Source organism: Callithrix jacchus, chromosome 3 (assembly GCF_049354715.1).
Source record: "Callithrix jacchus isolate 240 chromosome 3, calJac240_pri, whole genome shotgun sequence".
In the NCBI taxonomy this organism is placed as follows: Eukaryota; Metazoa; Chordata; class Mammalia; order Primates; family Cebidae; genus Callithrix; species Callithrix jacchus.
Window position 1 is genome coordinate 53,336,335 of NC_133504.1, and position 14,585 is coordinate 53,350,919.

The following is a 14,585-nucleotide window of genomic DNA, read 5'->3' on the forward strand; positions in this document are numbered from 1 at the left end:
AAATATACAGTTGCTGGTATTTAACTAGAATGAAGAAGGGTAGAACAGGGGAAGGTGAACAGGAAAGGAAAAGACGATACCTCTTCCCTCATTTAATTAGACAGCTTCAAAATACCATAAATCTCCAACTTTTTGTGGTGGGACCTGACCTTCATGAAATTCTGAAAGAAGATATTTGGCCTGCATTTTTCCACTCAACACATCCCCTCTCCAATCTAGTGATCCCCCCATTCCTCGTTCCTAAGACTGTAGATGCTGGTGCAATAGAGAAAAGTAGACAGGAAGTCAAGTGGAACACAGACATATATGCTATGAACACAGACAAAAGTCCCTATATCCCAACTGGTACATAAGGGTAGGCATGTTAAAGATGACAATTCTATTTACTGTTCACTTCTTGAAAATGTTAGATAATTCTAAATCAAACACAGGGAAAAATTTCCAACCAAAATCCATAATGCTTGAATCAACCTGGATTGCCTAGGACAGTTTACACTAAGATTATCAAGGGTTCAAAGGATTATTTTATTAGTGTACACAAAAGTTTATTTGGTATCTATAATTTATGTGAAGTTATTCTTTGATATTAATTTTTGGATGGCATTAATTTAAATTTTATCTCATATTTAATTCTAAGAAATCTTGAAATTTTAGCAGCTGTTAAAGAGAAAAACCCCTGCAACAAGCTTAGCTTATTCCTATATATCATAAATTTTAAATGTCTGTGCCTCTTAAAGTACTGTGATGGAGTCTATTACTTTTGAAGGTTGTCTGATATCCAAGCAAAGTGTTCTCCAGAGAAAAACCATGTAAGTCATATGGGCATGTACTTTAACAAATTTATTTTTAATAAACAACTAGCAACAACAACGTCAACTGAAAGTTAGGGGGAAAATTATATATAATCCCACCACCATTAAAAAATCTATTTCTCGATTTTCTCATCTAACCTTTTATTTATATCATACATACTTTTAAGTAGCTATTTTTAAAATAAGGATGAGTATTTCTTTGGTTTCATGAGCCACACAATCTTCTTAATTCCTTAATTTTCCACCTCCTGTGACATTTTCTAGGTCTTGCTTACCATGCTAGAATTACAGAGGGAAAGATGAAGGCCTTACTGAAATGCTTTCTGAAACCCATAAAAAATGCATTTCATGATTATAAAAACACTAGATATTTATTTGCTTTCTAACTTAACACAGCATCCCAAAAACATTCTAGCATTTAAGATATTTAATTATAAGTCAATGAATGTTCTGTTAGGCCTTGCCCAATTTGGTACAGAATGCAGTTGATGCTCTAAGCAAATAATGACTAAAACAAATCTGTATAATCCTCTCAACAGAAATGTAATCACCTTATTTACCAATAATTGCAATCTCATACTATGTGGAAAGAGTTATTAAATCTAGTAGATGAATAATTTATTCCAAAAAAAAAAGATCTGTTGATACTTCAATTTATGTTAGGCATTGTAACCTGAAGACAGTCTCAGAAAAATTTACCTTCACTCCTAGGCAATATAAGTGTTTATACTTTAAAACTTAAGAGACTAGATAACCTACTTACAGTTATCTACAAAGAAAACTATTTGTTGCAAACTAGAGAGAAAGTTGAGAAGAAACAAAACATCTCTAGTTAAAATAAATTATAAAGGAAAATATGATTCTATATTTTATTGAATAATTTACCAGGAAGAGACAAAGCAATGACTTTTTTTTCTTTTCTTTTTTTTTCTTTTGCGATGGAATCTTGCTCTGCCACCCAGGCTGGAGTACATGGCACAATCTTGGCTCACTATAACCTCCACCTCCTGGGTTCAAATTATTCTCCTGCCCCAGCCCCCCAAGTAGCTGGGACTACAGGCATGTGCCACCACACTCAGCTAATTTTTTGTATTTTTAGTAGAGATGGGGTTTCATTATATTGGACAGGCTGGTCTCAAACTCCTGACCTCAGGTGATCCGCCTGCCTTGGCTACCTAAAGTGCTGGGCACATGAGCCACCACATCCAGTCAAGCAATGACATTTTCATCTAAAGATTCTGTAACCCTGGCTTGGCTGCAGTAAATAAATTGTTGGTAACTGGATTTGATTCTTGCTGGAGCAAAGGTAAAGGAAGAAAAATAAAAAATAAAAAGTCTTCAGCTAGCCTCCCTAGACGTGGCATAGATTAAGAGGAGGAGCTTATTCTCTTAAAACTGAAGCCCCAACTCCAGCTCCATTTCGCATTCTAATCATTATGAGCTGTTAAAAAGAAATAATTAGAAATAAAAAACACCCAGCATTAGCTATCAAGAATCTCTTCTGTTTCCTCTTCGAGCCTAGTCTTTTCACCAAATGGTTTAGAGGGCAGTCAAAATTTCCCCTTTTTCATACTCAATCATCCAGGCTCTCTCTTCACTGCTTTATTCTCAAAACTTTAACCCGGGTACGCTGCCTAACAAAAAGTAGAGACTCAGGCTGGTCTCAGTGGCTCATGCCTGTAGTCACAGCACTTCAGGAGGCCAAGGAGGGTGGATCATTTGAGATCAAGACCAGCCTGGCCAACATGGTGAAACCCTGTCTTTACTAAAAATACAAAATCCTGAGCTGGGCATGGTGGCACACACCTGTAATCTGAGCTACTGGGGAGACTGAGGCATGAGAATCACTTGAACCTAGGAGGGGGAGGTTGCAGTGAGCTGAGATCGAGCCACTACATTCCAGCCTGAGTGACAGAGTGAGACCCAGTGTCCAAAAAAAAAAAAGTAAAAATGTAGACACTCAATTTAGTGTGGAGGGGTGAACAAATGCACTATATAAGATAAACCCTACGGGGATCATCATTACAGTTATCAATAAATAACTAAGTGTTCATTATTAAGTGGTTCACTGGCAGACATACCAGAAAAACAATTAAAAAAAGACTATGACAATGAATTTTAAAATTACCATTAAACTTGTGGAAATATGTTTATATTTTAAATGCAAAAATAAGTATACTAAAAATCACTTTGAGTGGCCTTATAAGAAGGACAAATGAACGGAAAGACTTGCCCCCACAGTATGCAGAAGGAGCAGCAAACATGTCATGTAAAGGTGTACTGAATTCAGTGTATTGATATGGGTGTTTCTCTTCTTCTCCATTCTGTCTGCCCCCTAGTGGAGGGCTTACGAGCAGGGAGCAGGGAAAATTTCAAAAAGGGCAAGCACTGCCAAAATGTGGAAAAACAAACAAAACACAATAATGAAATAAAACACAATGCACAAAGAGGTTACCGTGCTTTGAACTGCAAATTGGTCACTCAAAAATAGAAAAGTTACTTGTGGATTCCTATTAAATACTTCTGTCCTAAAGACAAAACTTTTGTATTAACTATTTCCTTGTGCACCTTTGGACTTTTGATCATTGCCTTTTAAGGAAAAGCTGACATCTTTGATTGCATCTAGGTAGTATATTGCTTTCTTAATATTTAAGAAGACAATTTACTGGCTGCTAGTTTCTAGGCTGACATGGTATGGCCACTTTACTTTTGGTTTTCAGATTTCCTAGACATGAATATCTGAAACAAAATCATTTCCATAAAGACAACTCTGATTTTCACAGTATTTCAAAATCAAAGAAGAGGTGAAGTGAAAGACACAATGGTTCAGTGATGCCAAGTGTGGCTGCGTCACTTCTATTGGAAAGAAGACTCATCTAGATGGGGATCTTTCTGTCTAGAAAGGTTGTGGCTTTTGTCTGTCTCTCCTCTAAACCAACTGCCCATTTTATTTACTTTTGTTTTGTTTTGTTTTGATGAGGTTTCCTCATGCTGCCTAGGTTGGTCTTGAACTCCTGAGCTCAAGTGATCCTCCTGCCTCGGTCCCCCAAATTGTGGGGATTACAGGTGTGAGCCACTGCACCCGGCCAGCTGCCCATTTTATACTAGAGTTTTGCACTAACTAATATGAAGATAATAGACATTACAACTGATTTATTTAAACAACCAATCAGATGACCCCCTCACCCACCTACCCCCTACCATGATTAGTGACACATATTTTCAAGACAGCCAGCCAGGGTTATATGAATGACACAGACTGAATAAAACATCAGAAAATCATCCCGAGAGGAAGATACAGTTAGATAAGAGATAAGTAGTGGATATAGTTTCTGGCCTTAAATAATCCAATGTTCTGTTTCTTGATATTTAGAGCAAACAGAATGCATAACTCATGATTATTATAAATAATAATGATTTATAATACGATTATAAATGATTTGTAAAAGCAATCCTAGATATTCTCCCATATTTAAGTACTTGAACATATAAAACTCCCCCTGCAACAGCAGAAATTCTGCTTCTAAAAACTGTATGAAAATCAAATGAGATCCATATAAAAATATTCTGAAATGAATAAAGATACTAAAATAAGCAGTTTATTTGCTTAATTATCATTTTAACACCCTTCATAGAAATGCATTAGTATGGTAATTTTGGCAGGTTCTAAAAGCAGTGAGCTTCCAATGATTCATGACTACACTACATCTTACATGTATATAGTATCAGTATAAAACACTCTTACCAGCTTTTTTTTACATGGAGAAAACAGAGTAGCTTAATCAGAGTAGATGAAGTATTCAAATATTTATTTTAATAAGAAAATGCTCAGGATACAGTAATCCAGGACTTGAATTTGTCTGTTCTCAGACTGTTGTGAATGCTACAGAAGGTAGGAAGGATGAGGAAAGATCCTATATCCATCTCCCTCTGCTCATTTATCTTTTCCCTTTGGACAAAACCCTTCACCCACAGGAAGTATCAAGGAAGACAGAATAAAACTCCTCTGCTTGTAGTCCTTTTTTCTGTCTGTGCCATTGCTCATATCTCTATTAGAAAGGCAAGAAAAGTCAAATTTCATGCAGGGACCTCTGAAAGATTTATTTCAATTATCAAGGTTCATATGTCAGGACGAAGAAGGTAGGGGAATTTCATAGCTCTCTGTACTTGGATATGGATGCTTGGGTTGACTTTTATCCCTTGTCTGTTTTACTGCCAAAGTATTTATAGAGGGTAATATAGCTCAAATAATTTGTTTTCTTAAAATTTACTATATTTAGATAATGATATCATCATTAAGATTTAAATACACCAACGTTATGATATAATCCTTAAAGTATGTTTATACATCTAATTTAATGTTTTGGAGTCTGTTCAAATTAATCATTAAAATGAGTAACAGGAACAAAACAACAAAGCAGCAGCTGTTTCATCTATACATCTGACTTGTAGCATGCGGCGTATTTATAGTTAAATAGAGCAATATGGGCTACTCAGAAAAGAATTGTTTTCACTCCCAAATAATTAATTATATTGCAAAAATTATTGCAGTATCTTTATTGAAGAATTAAGTTTATACAAGCAGGACTAACCTTTTTGTATGCTCTGAAATTAAACTTACAGCATTAATCACAATGTGCATTTTTTTTTTTTAACTGGTTTTGGTAGCGTCTTGTCTTTCCAATCAGACTATAAGCAACTTCAGGGCAGAGATCTTGTTTAAGTCACTACTGGTTCACCAAGCTCCTAGCACATTAGATGAAATGGTGCTAAATGCAAACATTCACGTTAAAATATTCCATGTCCCTGCAAGACATTATCAAACTATACAGAAGAGTTCATCAGGCAACACAATAACCCCATCCCAAGTTCTACCTACCCTCCCTGCTGGTTATTCTCAGTTTAGCCCCTCCCTGCTTTACCTCACCCCTACTCACTCTCTGCCTTTCTCTGTGTTTTGGCAGAGGTGAGAGCATTTATTCCCGTGCTTCCAGCAGTGGCTCCTTACATCCCTGACGACTGCATCTCCGGATGGCCACTCTTCCCCTGTCCCGGTGCTCAGTGGGCCTGTGTGCAGTTTTTAAAATTAGTATTTATTATTTCTTCCTCTGTCCCTCAACCCTAAGAATGTAAACCAGCCCGTAACACCATAAGTAGCCCCTTCATTAAGGTCTGCATTTGAACCACCCGGGCTGAATTCAGTTTATCAGGACACTGAAAGAAACTCCATATTTCCAAATAATATGCTTATATATGACTTATCTCTTTTAGATATTATCTGTTGAAGTCCTGTCATGACAGCTCACTTTCTTCCTTTCTCCCGATGTAGTCGCACCACAAATTCCAGTCCCTGAACTAGAATGACTTTAAGCTACACAACTGAGCGGCTGTTTATTTCATCAGTCTTAGATTGCATCTTCTAGCTCCTTGGAATAGTCAGTTTTCATTCTTTCCCTCCATCCTTCCTCAAGCTCTTCTACTGTCTAATTTCCATATGCTGTATCTCTATAATTTACATTTTCAAGATTCATAACATTTAAGTCTGTTCTGTAACCAGCTCAACTTTCTATTGTCTTTCACTCCAAAGGTTGAGTTCAAGAGTTTAAAAACCAATAAACAGCATTTACACTATCGTGACCACAGATGAAATCTTTCCATAGGGTCCCAAGTAAGGCTAGGATTACATGTGCTTCTCTCCTTGTCCAGTGTCAGTGTCACTACCCCATGCCATTTGTTGGAAAATGCTCCCAGGGCCAAGTTTTTGTGGATTCTCCTTTCTTCACCTCACCAACTACCTTTATCATATCTTCAACTTTCCCCAAGCTTCCCATTACACTTACTATTGTCCCCATCCTTTCCTGGGTCCACTCTGCTGGATTCTTCCCCACCTGATCCATGTGCCCTTCTCCTTCAACATGAATGGATGCTGACAAGCTTGGCACACAGATTTCATCATGCAATTTCCTACGCTGCTTGGGTCCGTCAATCTCGACAAGCTGTGCCTTTTTCTTTCTTGACTTACTCCTCATTTTGTTACACCCAAGTCCTTAGAAAGGGTATACAGAGGGCATGCCTTAAAAAAGGGAGCACAGTACAATGGGCAATAACAGAGTTCTATAATTTGCCCATATTTAAAAGAACACAGTTTCAAAAATTAGTATTATTACAATGCCCTTTTATAATAGAAGAAAGGGAACAACATTTTACAAGCTCTCACAAACATTTTAGGGAGAGTTACAACTAAAGGTCTTTAACTTCCAGTTATTTTCATCTAATGAGTCTAATGTTCATCATTTAAGCTGTAAAAACACTAATAGGTGAAAACAATGGATTTCATGTTCAAGGTCCCTTTTATGTACTCACCTGTATATTTGTTAAATAGAATTCATTCAAAATTTAAAATACTCGTTTTACACAAAGAAATCGAAAATGCCATCAACTGGCAACCTGTATGTTTCTGGAAAGGATAGTTCATTTAAAAATAATGGTTATTCGGGGGTCCAAAGTGGCTCCCACCAGAGGTCATGGCGCTCACGAAGGCGAGGTCATCAGTTCAAGGCTAACCTCATAAGCTCAAACTGATTGGCAAAAAATAAATAAATAAATAAATAAAAATAATGATTATACACCAAATTTACACAATTTGTTTCTTTTTTGTGTATGTATTTTGTTCTCACCAGAACAATGGAAGCGCTGCATAAAACTAACTCAACTGGTTTCATATCACTTCTTGGTACAAACGTATCCTATGAACACTCACTACCTATGGATTACTGATAAAGAGGAAGTTCAAGGACAGGAAAAAAAATAATTATATTCAACCTGTTCATTTATTTATTCATTCAAAAATCTTTATTGAGCACCTACATGTTCCACTGTTCTAGCCACTGGAGGGATAGTAGTTCAAGAAATAAAACTCTGCCTACCTTGGCAAACTTAAATTTTAGTGGAGGAAGACAAAAACAGAATTTTAGAATTCTATAAAAGCTAAAAATTAAAACTCAAGTTGATCTGAAAGTCCTAACCTTATCTGAACAATTCAAAAGACATGGGGAACTATTATAACACTCTCATAAGATGTGTTTTAGTAGACTAAGCCACCACTATTCTTAACACAGTCCCTATGGGCAATGACAATTATCAAGCTCTTAGGATCAGATCCCTGGAGCTGTACAGGCTTGAAAGCCCTGCAATCTCGTCCTCTCCAACATCTCCATCAGCTAATAAGATGAGGTAATCAATGTGCGGCTTCACTGTGTAATCTTCATGCAAAGCCATTACTTGAGTCCCCTGACATCATCAAATACCCATCCTAGAACACTCATCACTCCAGTCCAATATCCATCAACAGAATAAACAACCCGGGTACAAAAGAAGAAGAGAGAATGAGCTACGCTTCATTACATTTTTTCCTGTTTTTAAAACATTTTCTACATTTTGTAAATAATTAAGTTTGTCCTTTCCCAACCTGAAAGAACAAGTAGAATAAAGAAGTATTAAACATGATGAAAGGCATTTAGGAACCCAACAAATATCTGACAATGACAATGATGATCATTAAAACAAGTGGCTAAGGGGGACAGAACTGCCTGACCTAAAAATAAATATACAAAATATGATGCTTTTATATACATGTGATCAGTTTTCTGAGGGAACACACGTTACATATAATGTATATTCAGTTAATATTACCTGATGTTGACAATTTATTTCTGCAATAGAAAATAAATAAACGAAGTCAGACTTTTCTTCAAATGGAAGCATTTAAAATGGACACACAGATTAACGGAGGTGGGTTCCCAAGGAAGGAGGGATGCCAACACTGAACGTCCTTGAAAAACCTCCAGCTTCCCTTTTGATCTGAATCTTTATTCTCTTCTGCTGACTACCTTTCTTATTCCTGTTTCCCCTTCCTTCTAACATCTTCTACATCTTCTGTTTCCACTTTATTTCTTCTTATGCTTGTCCTAAGTATATAAACAAATATTTGTGCTCATTTAATTTAAAGAGCTTCGATTGTCCTTTTCCTAACTTAAAAAGCAGCTGTGGTTAAACTTTTTTATGTTTTCAAGCACTTCTTACATTTGACTCTGGGTCTGTCTTTTTTTTTTGGTAAAGCAGGCACCATTAAAAAAGAAAATGACTCTCCATTCTTGATGCAGAAATCAGAAAAATGGTCTTTAATCATTTGGACATTCACCACTGGAAAGCAAAAACTAGTTTAGATGATCTCAAGATTTTTTCTGATGAAATAACAATTATTAACATTTACTGAATACTCATTAACTACCATTGTTCTATGCACTTTATATATTAACGTAATCCTCATCGCAGCCCTTCAAGGTAGGCTGTAATTTATTCCCATTTATAGTGAGAAAACAAGTCACAAAGAGATTAAGTAACTTGACCAAGGTCATACTGGAAACAGTAAAGACAGGATCTGAACCTAGTAGTCTGGCCTCATCCGAGCCTATGCCCTTAACCACTTAACACTGTACTATTTGTCTACGACAGGGGACAGCAAACTTTTTTGCAAAGGGTCAGATCACAAATATTTTAGGCTTTATAGGGTACACATGGTTTCTGCCTCGTATTTTTTTTTTCAAACAACCCTTTGTAAATGTGAAGAACCTTCTTAAACAGTATCAGGCCCACAGGCCATAGTTTGCTACCTCTAGTCTATGGTTTTATCATTTCATATGAGCCAGTCCAGTATTTTTCATGTAGACAAATTCAGACAGAAGCAAAACTGAAAGATCCCATGTAAATAGGTTTATAGCCCACAGTCCACAAGTGCCCAAGAGTAATCAGTTGTGTGTAGCCACTGAAACAGTAGAGGTAAAGAAAATGCAAAAATCAAAATCAAAGATTTTTAAGTAGTTTGTGGACATACATGGAAATATAGCCCATAGACATGAAAACGGTGCAGCTGTCATTAATGGAACGTAAAAATCTCAGTAAGCTTTAACAACCTAGTATTCCAGAAGTAAAAAACCAGATACTCATCTTCTTTGTAGATGGATATCTATATACAATAGTACTACTATTGTCATCTGCTCAAACCGATGTATAGTAACGGCATCTGTATTAGTATACAGATGTAGTCAGAAATGCGTTCTTCTTCAAAGTCCCTTATAAATACAAATTTGTTGTTGTAGTATCAATATATTCACTATCTTCAATGTCAGCAGCTAAAGAGTAGGTTATTAACTATTAACTTAGGACTCCTGAGGAATCAGAAATCAGAAGAGTATTAATGTCATCAACCCATATTCTTTCTGGTCATCTAGCAAGGTCCCACTCTTAACATGTCATCACCACTTACCACCCTTTAAAGACTTCAGAACTTCTGAAATAAGTTTTGGTAGGTTCCGTACATCTCACCACAATTTAATTGTCTTTTAAAAATCAAAAGCTCTATTTTAACAACGCAGCAGTCATTTCGATAAACACTACTAGAAAGCTGAAATTTAAGCAATTTATATTGGCTTTCAACTCTACCATATCAAGCACTTTAATTTACAAATCCTCTCTCTCTTAGAAGTATTTTGATAGAATTTGGTTCAAATTATATACTGTTAATTATTTTCACCATTGTTGTGGGGTAAAAATAAAAAGAGAAATAGACCGACTTCTACTTTCTTCCCTATTAACTTGGGACCATCTGTTCAAAATATCTGCGGCTATTTTCAGTAGTTAGGCAATGAACTACTTGTGAAAACAAAAAACGATGCCTCCTTAGGCTCACTCCATTATCAAACATCTGAGCATTACTTGCACACAAAAGCATGTAGTATATGTTACTTGTCAAGAATAAAATTGCAGATTTTAAATATACCATGTGGCAGCTCAGAACATCATTTCATTTCTCATAATTGTTTTTGGCAATTGCTAAAAATACAAAAATAAAGTAACGTAAGGGTGTAATTTATATACATATTTTAAAATATCCATTATAGTACTAGATCTCTATCTCACAACTTGGCTGTCCTTAAGAGTCTGGGCATTTCTTCTGTTGAGAAAAGTTGCTTACTTACTAGTTAATTTTTATCTGAAACTTTCTTCTGAATACAGAAACTCGTGTATTTTACCTTTGTTTTCTCTTCGGCAACAGCGGAGATAACCTCAATGAATATCTATTGAGAGATTCTTTACGTAGGACAAAGTTTATCTCTTAAAAAGAAAAGTCAAAATGAATGTTTTCCCTGTGCAACTGACCCCTCTTCTCTGTTGTTTTTTTCTGTGCTTTGAAATAACTACCTTGCTTGTCTCACAGAAAAATTTTCTTCTGAAGCAGTGGACTTTGTCCTTGCCAGGTCAGATAAGGGGTTAAATTTATTTAACTTTAGCAAGCCTTTCTAGTTACCCAGAGTGGCTGGCTGAGAGGAAAGAAGAGCATATAGCTGATCAGCATCATTCCTTTTAACATATTCCCATCCCTTCTACTGCTTTTTATCTACTCTTTCTTTTCTCACTCAAGGTTTACCTTGATTTGAAGTTCAATACTTAAAGGGCTCCCTTCCAAAACAAAGTAACACTTACGAGAAATACGTGCTGTGTGCGCAGATTGCATGTTCTTCAGTTCCTCTTCCCCTAGAATGAACGCATTTAGACCCTTACTTGAAAGGTTATTTTTTAATACATAAATAATGGTTGCATTTATTAAGCACCCTGGAGCAGACCATTACCTGCTCACCCAAATCTGTTCTATTCTTCCACAATAAATGAATTATACTGAGCACATGGTCATCCAGGTAGAAATTACACTACTTAACTCTCTGGCAGCCAGATACGGCCACGTGACTTAAATCTCCCCAGTAAAAAGTACAGGGCAAGGATGTTTGCCTTTGCTAGGTCTGAGCATAAAGACATTGGGCATGCTGCCTCCACACTGCTTCCTGTCTCCTCAAGCTGGGACACAGATACACCGGCGACCTATCTTTGACTACGTAGATGAATCTGAGATGTAGAAAGCGTGGAGCAACAAGATGGAAGAAATCTGCTTTTCAAGCCTGGAATGCTCACCCTTTTATATGAGCAATATAAAAAAGTTGTATGCCCTTTAATTGACTGTATTTTGGGGGCTCTTTGGCCCAAGAGCATAGGCTGAATCATAATTGTATAAACACTATTATGTAGCACCATTCTGGGTGTTTTACATGAATTATCTTATTAATGAGTCTCTAAGGAATGTAATGTTACTATTCCCAGTTTCCAGGTGAAGAAACAAAGATTTGGAGGGTTGAGAGAAAACAGTAGTGAAGTTGGTAAAATAATCATCTGCGGGTCTCCACAATGCAAAGTCATAAACCTAACCACTACACTAGTGTGCTTCCTAAAAGAACAAAACCTACTTATTACTTTATAAATTATCTCACTAATTGAGATTTTTCTTCTGTGGCATCTCATATACCCAGAGCAGCAATATTATGAGCTCAAAATTAAGGGACATAAATTATATCTGGTTTGCCCACAACCACCCTTACTCTTACTATTAATGGAATGCCTACATTTGTGTTCAACTCCAAAACTCTGAAAGAAATCAGACAGCAGGCCAATGAGAAACAGCTTTGTAGATGAAACTTTTTACTCTACTTCTAGAATTCTATTATGTTGCACACATGGCCTAGATCTGTACCTCAGTGCAGCACTGTGAAATATTAGATTATTAATTCAAAATGAACTGGCTGTGTCTAATATTCTGTTTATTATGAAAGAGCCCATGAAACGCTGTTACGCAACACTGGGGTTTTCCTTTCGGTAATATGAGGACACACACCTTCAGTCCTCCCAAACTTTTAAAACTAAATCCAGGAGAGGTGCCAGAAAGACATGTATTCAAGGGGGCTGGCAGAGTCAAGGAGGATGGGGACTGGAAGATAAGCTTCTTTTGTCTTTACAACTTTAAAAAAATCATTTTGCTTAAGAATCTTTTCATCTTCCAAAAAGCTCTTATAATTAAGTGCAGAATCCACTTATTTATGCATTCAACAAATATGTTGTTGAGCACTTACTGTTTGAAGAGTGCACTGTCAGACACTGGATATGGAATAGTAAATAAAAGTAGAGTTAGGAGAGGGAGGTGAAGCAGTATTCTTCACACAATGGTCACAGTTTTTGTCCTAACTTAAACTTGAACAAAAACTCCAGAATAAATTGTCCAATGCTTTAATAACTTCAAAATGCATAAACCACAAGAAAAGAAACCCCTGCACTCTCTCCTCATCTCTCAGGCATCCGTAGGTCAGTGGGGGTTGGAAGCACGACTATATTTTATGCTACAAGCACCTGCTGTTGAACTCACAGATTCAACCCCCTACCACATTGCCTACTTAATACCGTTCCTACCAATCCTTTTAGATATTCTAAATACACATTTGAAATTCATGCTCATCCATCTGCTTCCCAATATTGCTGCCAGTTTCACTAGGTTTTAATTAACAGGAGATGAGTGAACGACATAAATTGTTTGTCAGCATAATCAAGTATTTGATTATATATATTGGTCTCCTCATTCTATGCTTGATTAAAAAGACAGAGGAAAAAAGGATTAGATTGGTACTCCATAAGCTAAATCATTCCTATAAAAATAAAAGCTCCTCTTACATTTGATTACCAACTGTGGAAAGATGAAGCTGTGAAAACACCACCTTCTGTGAGTATAGTGTGAGTGATTTAGATGGATCTTTGTGCAGTCAGGTGTGTCCCTGGCAGGCTGGTGTAGAAAATGCTCCAATCCTTCTCTGCAGAGTGGACTGGGCAGTTTTCCTGCAGGTGGCCCATCTCTTGCACTCACAGGGGGTTCTGCCCACATGTTCCTCCTTATGCCTCACAAAAGCTCTGATTTCTGGCTCAGCCTTGGCTTTTCAGGGAACTGTTTAAAACTTCTAAATATGAATGTATTTAAATACTGCTTCAGGTCTGAAGAAAACAAATATTTTTTTTGTTTGTTTTTTTGCTAAAACCTACCTAAAACTTGGTGTTTTTAAGATCTAACGTGGCACTCATTTTCAACACAATTATGAGAACTCTATTGGCATTTGCACTTAAATTCCTCCAGGTGTCAAGTTACACTTTTAGTGACACACACTAAACTGTAGATAGCACTGTTTGTAGACAGCATCACTGCAACACTGATCAACGAAAGAGCTACTAGGCACCTACTAGATGAAACTGATCAGTCAGATCTGGACCTGGCTTCAGATTTTCTCTCAGCAAAAAGATGAGAAATATATATGGAATTACTATAATCCCACACCAAAAGCAGAAAATTGCTCAAGAGTTATATATAGTGCTTTGTATAATTTCAAAAGGGAGCATTCAAAAAGGAAGTGCTTATCCTTAGGGGGTAGGGGCTGGAGAGGGAAACACAGATGTTGAGAGGTACCAAAATGAAGTCAGAAACCCCTTCTGCCCAGCCATGAACATGCCACCATGTGCCAAGCCATAGTCGCAAATCTCCAAAGCCTTTGGACAGAGTGAAGCAAGGAGACAGCAGCAAATACATGGAGGTGATAAAGTACAGCATGGGCACAAGGTGTTTCTGTAAGGCTGGAATCTAAAGCATGAGCAAGATTGTGAAGGAAGACAGGATAGGATAAAGATCAGGACCAAGGAGTGGGAGGACCTTAGGGGCTTGGCTTTAATGAGTAGGTAATGGGCACACCTTGGAAGTTCTTTAGACAAGCCTAATGTCAGAGACACACTTAGAGGAGGTGACTGTGGAGGAGGGTGAACCTCCAGGAAGGGAGACCAGTGAGAAGTCAATGGGAG

At 36.9% G+C, this 14,585-nt stretch overlaps 1 protein-coding gene across 16 annotated transcripts in view; it reads right to left on the reverse strand.

The window, feature by feature from the left end:
• The window catches only part of GAB1 (GRB2 associated binding protein 1), a 133,589-nt gene that overhangs the window by 64,363 nt on the left and 54,641 nt on the right, over positions 1 to 14,585 (reverse strand). For 7 of the 16 annotated variants that reach the window (XM_078366478.1, XM_078366471.1, XM_078366474.1 and 4 more), the window contains exon 2: positions 11,355 to 11,405. The exons of the other annotated variants lie outside the window; for them this stretch is intronic. The gene's annotated coding sequence lies outside the window, so the exon portion shown is untranslated. The remainder of the gene's footprint in view (positions 1 to 11,354; positions 11,406 to 14,585) is intronic. 16 annotated transcript variants of the gene reach the window in all.